General features: G+C 38.3%; 1 protein-coding gene across 1 annotated transcript in view; it reads left to right on the forward strand.

Annotated features, from left to right (window-relative positions):
- The first annotated feature begins 1527 nt into the window (after nucleotides 1-1527).
- LOC128014194 (cytosolic carboxypeptidase 4-like) overlaps nucleotides 1528-13110 on the forward strand; it is a 191371-nt gene continuing 179788 nt past the window's right edge. Inside the window, exon 1 of the mRNA XM_052597556.1 lies at nucleotides 1528-1761. The gene's annotated coding sequence lies outside the window, so the exon portion shown is untranslated. The remainder of the gene's footprint in view (nucleotides 1762-13110) is intronic.

Raw genomic sequence — 13110 nt, forward strand, 5'->3', positions numbered from 1 at the left:
TTGTTATCCGTCAGCATATTCAGCATAACAGCTGCTGACGCTGACATTCTGCATGCTGGTATGTTATGGTGCTAAACCGAGAACTGAAAGCCTCGACCGACAGAGGGCGCTGTGGGATGTTCAAGCGCTGTTATTTCCTTTGTCTCTCCTGAAGCGTAACACACCTCAGACTTTACCAAACGCATTGTTTTGTCGGAGAACTGAACAACGCGTACGTTAAGTAGCCTTAAATATTTCACAGATTCTGCAGTGTTTGGCAGTTCCTTTTTTATCGACAAATCTTCTTTCAGGGAAACATAGAAGTCCAAATGAATTATTACTAGCGTAATTAAAGATATTCGGAAGTATTCTCGCTCATTTGACTCATGTTGGCTGCCATGAGAAATGCACTAAAGAAGAATCCAAATCGTCACGTTAATGCAATTCAAACTTAGGTCTGCTTCACGCAGCGGACCCTTATTGTATGTGGACACTATATAATTTCCATTTTCAGAAGTTAAATTGATTGTTTTGCTGACACAACACTTTAAAAAAAAAAAAAATGTTTTGTTAGTTACACTGGGCTTTTCCCTCACTGACTCGTTTTTATTTACGAAAAATTAAACGACGTCTAACGTTACCATCTTTAGGTCTGTGGTTACTAAGAGGTGTCGTGATTTCTTGTTAAATCTTGTGTAAAAAATGGGCAAAATACCACAAATTCTGTAAATAGCTGTAATGTAAAAAAAGTAATTGTAAAAGTATTAAATATGGATTTTCTTTTTGTGCTTTGATTTAAAGCTTTACATAACTATCCTTATTTATCAGCATTCTCTATGTTGGAGAGAAGAAAAATGTACATTAAAAATCTTAATAAAAAAAAAAAATTGTACATCAGCCCAGTGTTCCTGTTTATTTTTTGTTCAGATAGATGGATAGGTGTGTTTGTGTGTGTGTGTGTGTGTGTGTGTGTCTGTCTGTCTGTCTGTCTGTCTATCTATCTATCTAACTATATATATATATATATATATATATATATATATATATATATATATATATATATATATATATATATATATATATATATATGCACACACAAACCCACACCCACCCACACTCATGTATGTATATATTTACACACACACACACTATATATGTATATATAAATTATATAAATATATATAATTTATATTTATAATTTATATATATATATATATATATATATATATATATAGATATAGATTATATAATTTATATATATATATATATATATATATATATATATATATATATAGATATAGATATAGATATAGATATAGATATATTATTTATATATGCATATATAATGTGAGTGTGTGTATACTGTATGTATACATGTATATATATTCAAGCATATATACAAATATTTTGTTATATATAATATGCCCACTATGTCTCCAGATGTATCAGATTTCAAAGTTATTGAAGGGAGATTAAGTGTAAATTGTCAGATTGAAGCCAGCTGTTAAGAAGCCATGCTTGATTGGAGCACCTGTTGATACTTTCTCTTCCTGTTGTCTGGCCTGGTCCAGCTTAAGGTTTCCTGCCAGGAGACACCACCATGAGTCCATTTGTCCTGCTTTGAGTTAAGCGATGTCTGCTTCCTAAATGTGCTTTTTATCTCATTCAGAGGTTTGTTGGATGTGTTTGAAGGGGGGCCGTGGCATCTTACCCCTTTGGACTCCATTGACTTTGCCTTTGTTCCTGTTGCCAAGCTACCCTGCTCTTTTGACAAGCACAAAGGTAGGAAACAGTGGTTGAAGGTAATGCAAAGCTCAAAAGAACTAGTTCCTGTCAGATTAAACACTGGATGTTCACTTTTCTGCTTTTTTACAAGGTGATTTTTTTATTTCAGCCCAGGAGGGATGTATCTTTATTCATATAATTTAAATCCAAGCCTTGTTTTTTTTACGTAGTGATACATACCCCCCCCCCCCCCCCCCCATTCCTGGATAATTATTTGGGAGTTGCTCTTAAAACAGGAGGTCAGATATCTCATTGTTTTTTTCAATTTTTGCCTCCTGCATTATGACCTTTTCTAGAACTTGTCATGCGTCGACTCCCAGTGATGTAATGTTTTGTATTTTGTGAATGATCCCTCAGTATCTGTCATTGTTGTGCTGTTTTGTCTATCTGTTGATTGGGTTTTGCTGTACCATCTCTCTTTCTCTCGCTTTCCAAAGAGAACAAAGGATCCAGATGCATCCTAGAGAAACCTGAGCCTTTGTTGTTCACTGACAGTCCGTGTATAAATATCAGTTGTATATCAGGGAGAACAATAGCTCTGTGCTGCTGGTATTTTCCGATACCTGAAGGACTGTGGCCTTTTATGCGCCTAGAAGAACGGCGTTCATGATATTGTTGTTGGGTTTCCTTTGGATAAGGTTATACTAGCTATCTGATGTTTTCCATTCACATGTGACATCTCACTTTGTATTGGGGTGGATGCTAGAATCTCCAGACAGAGTTTAATAAAGCTGTTAGAGAAAGCGGTGGGACATTTCATTAGGTCCACTCGAGACTTCCATTCAATGAGCAAGAAAGTGTTGATGTATTAGGACATTTTCTGTAAATCTACTTAGTGATACTATTAAAGCACTTGAAATGGTTGTTCTTGAGGTCATGTAGAGATTTAATGGTCTGACTCATCATGGTCTGCTTTTACGGTTGCTGAAGTCCACAGAAACATGTCAAGTGTATTTAATGTAATGCTGTGTGTGTGTGTGTGTGCGTGTGTGTGTAAAAAAAAAAAAAAAAAAATATATATATATATATATATATATATATATGATATTTAATTGTTTATCATCTAACCCTTGGTTAATTTTCAAAAAATGTAAAAGTTTTATATGAAAATATTTATTTGCAATAATCATGCTGTATAATCCGCATCTTGATATGCCACACCTGTCCTGCCCATCTTGGCAAAGGAGAAGTGCTCACTAACACAGATTTAGACAGATTTGTGAACAATATTTGAGAGAAATAGGTTTTTTGTGTACATAGAAAAAGTCTTAGACCTTTTGAGTTCAGCTCATGAAAAATGGAGCAAAAAACAAAAGAGCTGCAGTTATAAGTTTGTTCAGTGTATATAAATTAATTAATGAACCGTATTAGATATAATGTTTGGCAAATGTAAAAAATAAAATAAAATCGGTCATTTATAAAATAAAGATAATAAATGGCTTCTCAATATTTGCCATACTTTTAATATTGATATAATATAGTGCTACGATGTAAAAAAATATATTTTTTGAAGTTACATGAAATACTGTTTAGCACTTTTAAGTCTTTCCACATCAAAATTTAGCATTTAATTCAAAGTGTTACTGGCCTTTTCTTTGTAATTAATTGTGAAATTAACTAGGAATCACAGAGGGAAAATTCATTGTGAAACACAGTATATATGGATAATTTTTTATATTTTTATTTACTTGGCTAATTATCTTCTAAGAACCAACCCAAGCTACTGTGTTTGATTTAGACTGTCTGTTTTTAGATGGATGGATGTCCGATGGCTTTGTTTTACGATGAGTCGTTTAACTAGCTGGACAGGCCTCGTAAAACCACCAGCTCGTATATCAATGCAATCCTTCGCTCTCTGTTCCGTTTATCTTTCGCATGCTGCCCTGCGAGCCCATCTATCTCTCCATCTGTAGTTGTGATATTGTGCCGTTCCATCACTGTCTGCAGTGCTGCAGTAAGGGTGGATACGTTTCATTCGTCTGTATCCCTCCCCCGGCCAGCGGTCCTGATGAGAGAGAGCGGTGTTTGCGCTTCATTCGGTTTCCTGCTGCCCCTTGGCTCTCATCAGCTGTAATCGTATTTCACCTGCTACCTTAAATCAGGAAGCCTCAGCTGTGCCTCTCTGCCGGGTTTGGTTGCAATTCTTCACTCTATTTGCAGTCATTGTTCTTGGAGAAGGACAGAAAAGCACAAAGAAATCAATCATGATTTTACACATTTCATTTTCTAATAAGGTGAATTAGGAATAATGGGGCATCGCATTTTTAACTCCTATACCATTGTGAATTAGAAAATTGCAAGGAAGTTTAAGAAAATCTTATTTTTAATCATTAATTCATTAATAGTAGTGGTATTTCATAGTCAAATAAAAAAAAAAAAATCCCCCAAAGCAATGAAAACGTATTGTTATTGAGACATGGCAATTCGTAACTATTTTATGTTTTGGCGTTAATTCGTATTAATTCATACGATCTCATACAAAGGTCTACATTTTTGTATGATCTATTCTGTCTTATGACGGTAATGTTTAGAGCAGGCCTAGGATTTGGTGATTGCTGAAACCATATTTCAAATAAACATTTGCAAAGAGCATCGCAAACTTGCATTGATGGAACTATAGCACTTGACTGGAGGTTGGAAGCATAAAACTATGGATCATGCACTTGGGCACAATAAGCAATTTAAATATTTTTTTAATCTGTATATTTTGAGTGTCCTTAAGTGCCGTTTTTGAAGAAGATTGCTTCAAATGGCACTTGAACTAAGGCGCTTAAGTAATCTGCAATGCAGTATTTAAGAGCATGATGGTTACCCTATAAATGTTTTCCACAGCTTTGGAAAATCCCTTGATAACTTATTCTCTGGTGCTTTATATAACGAGATGTATTCTACTTTTCCATTTAAAGCAGACCGTGAATATCGCAACACCCACATAACGTGAAGAGTCCGAACGACTAGCTCCGACTCCCTGACCCATCCTGACTGGCGTCCAAACCGAGCCAAAAACTAGCGAGAATAAAGAGGTGGAGTGATGAGAGACGAGAAATCTCTCTCTCCTCTAACAGGAAAGGAAGCTATTATACAAAAATGTTCTCCCAGCCAGGGCCACAATAAGACCCAACGGTAAGACATGTGGTGGATGGAGCAGTATTGTTCCCCGGCCCCCCTCTCTATTATGGCTGTCAGCCGCTCTCTTTTAATGTGCCTGTTTTGAGGGAGATTAGAGCTGGGTGATGGCGGGGTGTTTGGCCGGTCATTCTGGGTTCTTTTAGAAGCTTCTGTGTGGTGATTTGTGAGCGCTGGGCTATTCCATTAGTGTCAGGATGACTGGGTCCTCACTGGAACAGCCACACAGAGCTCGGCTTCTCTAGTCAGCGAGCAGGAAATTTCAATTGGACCGGCGGCCCCGTCACAAAGGATCAAATGGCGAGTCCGCTCTGGCGCTAATGCCAGGGAAGAATGCAATGACCCAGTGCTCGTCTCGAGGCGAGAGCAGAGGGCTTCATCTGCATACCTCCAGTCTGAGATGGTATGCATGGGCAAAAAAACCTTGAACAATTGTAATTGTGGGTTATTTGGGTCTATTTTAGTTATGTCTGTTTTGGCTTGTATATGAAACATTTCTATCTCTGAATCATTCTGAAACGCTGCCCTTTACAATCTGGTAACTAATAATTGAAAACTGACTCGGAGTCTTTAGTTTATAGAATCTAGTTTCTAGAACTGTGTTTTCGATTCACTAAAATAATGATTTGTGGATCGGAGGATACTTTTAAGTTTAAACTCTTACAATAAATGCCAAGTTCTCACTGTACCGCAAACTACATTTCACAACTAAATGCACATGGGAAGTAAGGAAATAATGCAATTAAAGTCACGCATTTAGTGATTTTTTTATTTTTATTTATTTATTTTTTTTCTGGGCCAATGTTGAATTTGTCTTGTTCGTTTGCTGAAGCACCTGTGGGTAAACTCTTTTGAGAATGGAGAATATGAAGTGCTTTTCCAGGCATGATTTAAGTGCTTCCTGTTGGGCAAGGCTCCATGGTTACAAGGCTGATGACACTCAATAGCTGATGTGTCTGTGAGCCGGGAATCTTCTCGCTGACAGCTGCTTGGCAAATACCACCATGTAGTGAGAAATGAGTCAGGAAGAGTGGTTAAAAAAAGTGGTGAGATAAGGAGGTAGTTGTTAAAACTAGGATCAGTTAAGGTAAAACGCTGTTACAAAGCGTAACCGTATGTACAACACTTTTTGCAATTGCTTTTCCTGTTGGAATTCCTGAAAATGGAAATTCTTTAATTGAATCACCCTCATGTCGCTCCAAACCTTTATTTCCTTGCTTGCTTTTCTAAGGAACACAAAATGTGAACATTGTTAAAATAGTCCATGTGACATCAGTGGTTCAACCTTAATTTTATGAAGCTACAAGAATAATAATTGTACACAAAACAAAAATAATTACTTTATTCAACCATTTCTTCTCTTCCATGTCAGTTTCCACTGCCAGTCCTTACTACCTTTATGAGCCATAAAACATTTTGTTTCCATTGCTGCCCAAGAAGGGTCCGAAAGCTCTTTAGGATTTCATCAAATCATCTTAATTTATTTTTCAACCGCTTTACGGGTTTGGAACATGGGCCTAAGTGATAAATAGGATTGCAAAGGGATGGAAAATGTTTGGAAATTTCCAAAAGTTTCTGGAAGATTCCAAAAAATCCTGGAATGTTTCCAAAATTTACTGGAAATTGTCCACCTATTTGGAACCCTTGGAACCGAATCAAATCAGTCATACTCATGTTCATATAATTCTGATATGAACTGATTCATCCAAACGTTTAAATAAAAAAAAGTACTTGTTCACGATTCAGACTTTGTTACGTCTATACTTGATCAAGAGTGGATTTCAAGCTTTTCAGTGAATTGTCACTACTTTTATTATGTTGTTTTGTTATTTCGGACCTTGACATCCCCAGTCCTCCAGTGTTAGTACAAGTGTCTTGAAAATAGTGGTAAGGATATTCTCCAAATTTTCTACTGTAAAGCTGCTTTGACACAATCTGTATTGTATAAAGTGCTATATAAATCATCAACTAAAGACTTTGAATATGAAGAGCTCATTGTCTGAAGATTTGATATCCAGTTCCTCAAGGAGTGCAGCTTCCATTAGCAAAGCGAAATACCTACACACACATACAGAATTGACAAAGGGCTCTTTTAGAAGACCCTCAAAACTAGAAGAATAATGGTTTGACTGTGAGGGGAACCTCTGCACTTTACTATAGCCATTCTCTGTCTTCCCCTTCTCCTCCATAGTCTTCGCCTCTACAAGTCCTTCAAATGCTAATTTATATAGGGGACCGGAATGAGGGGGGTAACGTCCAAGCTCAAACTCTTGTTGTAGATCATTTCTCTGACCAGTAATCATTCAGAGGTCCTTTTTGAGACTGAGACAGTGACTGCAGAAGGCCAACCAGCTTTTTCCTGGGCTTTACAGGAAATGATCTGCATAGAAATGTAACCTTCAGAGACCCCGTAGAAAGAAAAGGTGAGAAAGGTATGGCTGATGATGACTCCAAGCACATGCTCATGCCTCAGCTTGACTTTGCCTGGCATCCCCTGTAGACCCTTAAGAGTACAGCTCGTCTTGTGACAGGTGCTATTCCCCATGGGAACCGGGCCAAGCAGGTTGCATGGTCTGTAATCTAGTGCAGAAAGTACTCATAAATGGTAAAGTATTTCTTAAACTGGAGCATGAATTCTTCAGAAGATTATTCATGCACCATAAGCAGTGTTAAATGTTAATTGTGTTGAACTTTCAGAGGATATTGAGTGTTTTGACATGAGGCCAGAGGGTTCACATCCATTGCACAGGGCGGCCCTGGGCAGCTTAGCTCTGGGATGGCTGCTGTTTTGTACAGTGCTGTCTGAAAATAGCACTTCATGTTTTTAATCCCTTCCACTCGACTGGACCTCTTCTGCCTGGCTCTAGTTAAAGAAGGGCTTTTAGAACATTTTAAGTGCATCTGAAGCCATGCGTTTATAGATTCTTTGCAAAAAGCATGCTCTGTTTCCTACCACAGGGTTATTGACTGTCTTGCGTTTAAATGCAGGTGGTGAGTTCAGTTGTTATTGCTTCTATTCCTCCAATATTGGATGATGTTGCCTCAGGGCAACAAACCCACTTTCTTTACTTTGCAATCATTAGATTGCATAAAAAAAGAATAACAATGAAGGAAAAGACTGAATAAATGCTTTAGTTTTTTTTTTGTCAGACTACACGTAGGTGGCTATTTATTTCTTTTATACCATGTAAAGGACACTTCATATTTGCTATGAAGTGAACTGCTAGTCTAAAGCAACATTGTCTGAAAGGGGGAAGTGGCGGGGTATCATAAGTACAAAAGCTAAAGGTACATCTTCATACCTTATTTTGACAGTTTGGTACCTTTTTATTTTGGGAGTATACTGCATGCATTGTTTTTCAATGTTTAATGTTTGGCTTAGAGCAGGGATCCTCAAATCTGGACCTCGAGATCCAGTTTCCTGCTCTAACCCTAATCAAACACACCTGAGCATTCTAATCAGTGCCAATCAGTTTATTTGGGATCATACAAAAATCGCAGACAGGTGACTTTAATCAGGGTTGGAGCTAAACTCTGCAGTGCATTGGACCTCCAGGGCAAGATTTGAGGAAGTGGGCTTAGAGAATCACTGACATAATGAGATTAATACCCAGATAACGTCCATCTTATGCCACAGAAACGTTTACCGGAGAGACCTTACCTCGCCGCTACACTATCTCTCTGTCTCCTGATCACAATCTTGAGCAGCATGTTACTCTGATTATGAACAAGACGCCTAACAAATTGCTGCCATTGGCTGTTTTGTTAATTAGGTTCCAACTGACAAAACTGAAGGAGATCACATTTAAAAATTAAGCATGCCAGCTGCTTCTGGCTTGTCGACCTCATCAAAGTCAGATAAGAGACGCCCATTTTCTCTACAATGAAATGGAGCGTCTGATCATGCCAGAGAGGCTTGTGGCTTCAGGGCTCTGGGTAATTAAGCTAGCTAATAGTGTGTGACTAATTAGGAAGATGGTTCATTCTTGCGAACTCTTTTCACAAAGCAAACAATGGCGCAGTGTCTGCGACGAGCTCGTCTTTTCATGTCAGGTCTGCTTTTGTCTTTTCACTGGATTTGTTGCTGTCTATTAAATCCAGAACATCCTCGCTTGGCTTGCGAAAACACTCAACCTAAGATGTGGTCCGCTGGTTTTTGAGAGCCTGTTGGCAGGGAAAACACCACAAGCATTCAAATCTTCTACGTGGATTCTATATTATTCTTCGTTCTGAGTGGTTTACACTTTGTTTGTCATGTCCCTGCCAACTGATTGACAAATGTTAATGTACCTTCACACGAAGCTGGCTGCAGTCTCCCCTCTCTCGTTCCCCATCATCCTGTCCAGAGAGGAGGTGACGGGGAGGTAATTGAAGCAGGAAGAGTTATTCTGCTAACCGCTGAAGTGTGGCGAGGACTTTCAGAGGCTGCCACAAGAGGCCATTATGTCGTGTTTCTGTGCTGCCGGCTATCATGCTGACTGCTTCAAAAAAAATAAAAATGAAAGAAACTGAAGGAAAAAAGAACCGTCTCACTGACCTTCATATATAGGAAATCAACTGAACTTTATTAATTTTTTCTCAGTGGGAAGCCTTGGGATTTTGCAATGTAGAGCTCATTAGCTGCATGTACCTCATATAGCTTGAGTTTTGTTTTTTGGCCAGTTATATGCTTGAGAATACATCAATACATTGCCATGCTTTTTTCTTGTAAGGCCTTTTTACTTCATTTTATTTGGAAGAATACTCTGACTACATTTAGATGCTGTTAAAATTCGGGTTATGGTCGGGTTAAGGTCACTATTTGGGTTTCTGAAACATTCGGGATAACCCGTTTACATGCCTGAGCAGAGAGAGTTACTCCTGTATACATGGAATGTGTAATCAGTCACCAATATCCCGATGTAAACAGCGATGCACGGTTAGCGTCTGGACGTAATACGCAATATGCGTCATTTCTGATTCTTCTTCCTGTATCCAAAGACTCAAAAGACCAAGATTCCTTGTGAATAGAACATGCACAGAACACACATTTTGATGGGGATATGCCGAAACGCGTTTACAAGACCAAATATTCGGGTTAGAAAAGGGGTATAATAAAAAAAAAAAGGTATAATATCCCGGTTTTTAAAAACCTAAAATCCGGGTTTTTGCCGGTGTTTACATGACAGTGCACGACCGGGTTATTGCTAATATCTCGGTTTTGAACGGGTTATTGGCTGCATGTAAACGTAGTCGATGTTAACATAGCCAAAAGTTTGTGAATCAGTTTGGGTTAGCCTAAAGGTCACTTAACCTATATATTTTTATTTATTTATTTTTTTTGTAAAGCAAAATAATCCACCAAAAGTATTATTTAACCTTGATTAAGCTTATTTTCAAATGTTCCGTGCATTGTAGACAGCACTAGTCATTATTTCTGTAGCTAATCGTCAGGCAGGGATCGGATAACGTCTGAAAATCCAGGCATCAGAGGAAGAGGGAAATTGAGCTGGGTGTCCAGACAGATTCAGCACTGGAATGTCCTTTTACTTCTTCAGTTGAGTCATGCAGAAGCGCATCACAGACAAAAGATCACATGTGATGCGCACTTTTATTAGCCATGCGCCACAGGCCATCTGCTAGTGCTTAATGATGGGAGCAGATGCTAATCAGCAGGAATGTCTCTGTGAGAGCAGGGATCAGTGCTTCATTGATCAGTCACATAACACACTCAATGCTCTCCTCTCATTCGTCAATACGTCACTGATCTGTTTGTGCCTGCAGCCTTTGAAAACCAATAAGAGGGTCAATGGCGGATGAGATCGCCTTCCAGCCATTCACATGATACACCTCATTAGACACGTTACATCATGCAGAAGCAGTCAGTCGCACTGCTAACAGAGAAGCTTGGCCAGTGCATACAGTGTTTCACAGAATATCTTTTTGTTCTGTATTGTCATTCTTGGTTGTTTTTTTAAGTACTCAAAAGAAAGAGGCTGCCGTGTCAGCCATTCACTGAGCAGAAAAATAAAGCGCATTGCACATGCATCCAGACATCAAACACGGGCAAGTCTCTTTAATAGCTCAGATGTGCATGGAGTCAGAGCCGCAAAAGAAGGCTGAATAAAATGGTTCATCTATAAAGAAACGACTTCTTTGAAGTTGTGAATGTACCGTGGCAGTCAATTTCAGAGCTCTCCGAGTTTCTTTGTCTGCCTTAAAGGGAAAAGTTCACCTCAAAATGAAAACTGTCATGCATTTATGCACACTCATGTCTTTTCAAACCTGTTTTTTTTTTTTTTTTTTTTTTCTGTTTTTGAAAAAGGTCATACTGGTTTGGAATGACATAGGGGTCAGTAAATAATGGCTTTTTTTTTCATTCAGTTTTTATTTTTTAAATAATCAGTTCCTACTATTTAATGTATTAATATTAATTAATATAACACTAAATATTAATATCAGTATCATTGTATTATTGATATTATGCATACAATAAAAATGGAATGTTACATGCTATTTATAGATATAATTTTATTATTAAATGTCAATTGCAATTCTTTAATGTTTTATATTGTAGCAATATTAATAAAAGAGAACACGTAACAGTGGTTATAAATATTATATTTATTGTTGTTGTTGCGAGCTAGAATTGTGTATGCAGTCTGTAAGCAGGTCTGGTTTTGCTCTTGATATAACCTTACTGTCATGAAGTGACTGGTCTCTAGCAGACTGGATGCTGTGAGGTCAGGCTGAACTCTAGCCGTCTGCTACATGAAGCTGCAGAACATGCGCTGTTTCAGGGTCGGTTTCGCCTCGTAGACAGGTTGGAGAGCCTGATCCTGGATCAGTACCCCTCGCTATGAGATTAATGTGTGATACGGATCCAGGCCCCTCAAGGGAGGCCGTCCTGATAGCTGCATCAAGTTGGCTCGGGGCTCCGCAGATGAGTCATAATGCAGCAAACATCAGCATGGATCTCTGATTCTTCCACTTGGCTCAGTCAAGGCAAAAATCACTCAAATCTCCTTAGGTTCATTTGAATTACATTAGGGATTGCTGATTCAGTGGGATTTGGTTTCAGATCTGTCCCACTCCTTTGGTTCGGGGAGCCTTAATTTACAAATTAGATTATTAATGGACTACAGATTTTGATCTTGAACAACAGGGCTTCCCAGGTGGCCACCGTGGCTGTGGAGGTTTGAAAGTCTCTTATACTCAAAATATATATTGTTTTTTATTGGTAAGATTTCTTGAGCATCTTTTTCTCCGTCTCCCATATTGATTTTTAAGTGCTCTGGGGCAGGAACAGGCGCTGTGATGCTCTGAAAGCAGGCGTGAAAGCTTCATTGTTTTTGCGTGTAAATTGCATCTTTAAAAATGCATGAATGAGTGCAGATATTGGCAAATGTGCCTGCCTATCCTGCGGGATTCGCGGTGAAAGCCCTTGGAGGGTCATCCCGTCAGGCGGATGCTCATTTCCTGCCCGTCTCCCTGATGACATTATTTCAGTTTGACAGCGGAGCGGTGTGAAGGCCACAGCGGGCCCTTCAGGCCCCTCAAACCAGACACTTCATAATTACACCACCTGCACACGTGTGACAGGCTCAAAGCATTCGCTGTCTCCACACCATAGCACTATTATGACTCTGTCCTATAATTACAGCACAATCCACAAGGACAGAAATGTCTGCACTGCATATTTGTGGTTTAGAGTGGTGTAATGTAAAAGTTGGAATTCAGTGTGTGTATAAAAAAAAATATATATGTATGTGTATATATGTATGTAAACCGTAGATAGAGGAAGCAGACTGAAGCACAAACAAATACAAGATATGTTTATTACAAGATAAACCAGTGCATTTATTTATTTATTACCAATGTACATTTATTTACTTACTGCTGTGCTTTTTTTGTTTTTTGGGTTTGTTGTTGCTTGTGATTTATTTATTTTAAGCAGCAATATTATTATCATCATTATTGTATTTGCATTTTGGTGGAACATAGACCATTGACAGACTTCTTGTATGATCTGGAAATAAACATGTTGACTTCTAAAGGCCCTTTTTGTGAAGTAGCTTTGAATAAAAAGATTTGCCGAATTACTTCTTGCAAAAGAAACTTCATCCATAATTGAATTCAATAAGTCTTTTTTTTTCTTGTTCTCTCCAGTTTCGTTCTCTTTGTGTCCCTGCAGCAGGCCCATCTGCCCCTCACCATGTCGTCTTTTCACGCTAATTCTAA

The sequence above is a fragment of the Carassius gibelio genome, chromosome B25, assembly GCF_023724105.1.
Source record: "Carassius gibelio isolate Cgi1373 ecotype wild population from Czech Republic chromosome B25, carGib1.2-hapl.c, whole genome shotgun sequence".
In the NCBI taxonomy this organism is placed as follows: Eukaryota; Metazoa; Chordata; class Actinopteri; order Cypriniformes; family Cyprinidae; genus Carassius; species Carassius gibelio.